The 1946-nt window shown below is 36.8% G+C and overlaps 1 protein-coding gene across 1 annotated transcript in view; it reads right to left on the minus strand.

The window, feature by feature from the left end:
• Positions 1–1946, minus strand: part of KITLG (KIT ligand) — a 65700-nt gene that overhangs the window by 5856 nt on the left and 57898 nt on the right. The window lies entirely within an intron of this gene.

Genomic DNA, 1946 nt, shown 5'->3' on the forward strand with positions numbered 1-1946 from the left:
CGGTGTGCGGCGCTCCGAGCGGGGTCATCTGGCAGTCTCCGGCCACCTAAATTAGGACCCGGAGACTGCCAGATGACCCCGCTCGGAGCGCCGCACACCGGAGCAGCAGTGACGCGACGCTCGGCGAGGTAAGTAAGAAGACGCGCTGGCGCTGACTCGAGTATAAGCCGAGGGGGGCACTTTTCACCCAAAAAAATGGGCTGAAAATCTCGGCTTATACTCGAGTATATACGGTATTCATTAAAGGACAACACAAGGTGTATGTCATGACAAACTATGACATCATTTGTATCAGTTTAGTCTAAGCTACTGGAAGATGCATTTTCATTGGCTGCTGTACAATATTGCTTTACCCCAGATCATTAAATATTGCCAAAACAATATTATTTATTTTACTTGCAAAGAGCAGTGATAATGTGCCAACAGCAATAACACATGGCAGTAATACTGAACGTGGTCCATTAGTCCTTGCCTTACTAAGCACACCTGACAGATTTCTATGGAACACTTTTTGACATAGCAGATAAGAATTCTGCAGAAAATGAAGAGTGTTTTCTTGTAACTTCAGAGATATAATTTAATAATCCTGTGGGCATACATTTTTCAGGAATGGCATTTCTTTAATTGTAACACTGGTTGCTGTGTGTTACATGTAAAATGAAACAAAAAAAATCATAATAGACCAATTATACTATAAAATGTATAGTATATCAACTGGTATAAGTAATAAAAGTTGCCTTTCCCTTTCCTTAGAACTGTTAATATTGTTCAATAAAATGAAAGCTTTTAATCTCCAACTGTCAATTACCTGTTCACGTATGAATCTAAATGGGGGGTTCAGAAGCAACACAGCAGTTCATTTTAAATACACTTCAATAGATGATGTCAAAGTATGAATTTTGTATTCTAAATAAGTTACAATATAAAATCAAGTTGCTCACTATACTCAAACGTTAATAATAAGGTCTATTGTGCTAAAAAGGTATTACATGAGGAATATCCAAGATGTAAGTTCAAGTAAACATTTGCTTTAAAAAGTACTGTGCTTGGCAGTTCACAAATTTTGGATAAGAACCAAATGACGTACGTTTCACCTGCTGTAAATGTTTTGAGATAAAACAACATAGCTAGAAGTATAGCTGACACATTCATACGTATAAATGATCAAAAGCTGTCCAAATGATTTTAAGTTGCACAACTGATACATAACTTTACAGCTCTGCCAGTTTCTTCCTTAGCAATCAGTTAAAAGATGTCATGATATCATGTGAAAAATGCAGCAGAATCAAAAACTTGTGCAACTTAATGATCCCCATGTACAGGTGAAACTCGAATAATTAGAATATCGTGCAAAAGTAATTGCAGTAAGTGCTGCAAAAGGGGCTCAAACCAAGTACTGAGTACATATGCATGCTTGTACTTTTCAGAGGTCCGATATTGTTCTATGTACAATCCTTGTTTTATTGATTGCATGTAGTAATCTACTTTTTTGAGGTTGTGGATTTGGGGTTCTTGGGGTTTTCATGAGCTGTAAGCCATAATCATCACAATTATGACAAATCACGGCTTGAATTATCTTGCTTTGCATGTAATGAGTCTATCTCATATATTAGTTTCACCTTTTAAGTTGCATTAGTGAAATAAATGAACTTTGCACACTACTCTAATTATTCGAGTTTCACCTGTATATTCAAAGAGTAAACATGCAACAGACAGCTGTTTTCCAAACCCTGACTGATGCAGAACATGTATTTGTGTTGAGATTCTGATACACCAATTGACATAAAGTATTTTTTGAAACAGTATATTCCAAAAACCCATCCTGTAAAAAGCCCTGAATCCAAGGCTTCCAGTGGGTTTCCAGCATGTAGCAGGGACCTGTGCTAATTGCATCTTTTGGAACTTAGGAATTTAGATCTTTTCAGGAATTTAGGTAATTGATAAAT

The sequence above is a fragment of the Nanorana parkeri genome, unplaced genomic scaffold (genome assembly GCF_000935625.1).
Source record: "Nanorana parkeri isolate BGI_ZX_2015 unplaced genomic scaffold, ASM93562v1 scaffold250, whole genome shotgun sequence".
NCBI classification, from domain to species: Eukaryota; Metazoa; Chordata; class Amphibia; order Anura; family Dicroglossidae; genus Nanorana; species Nanorana parkeri.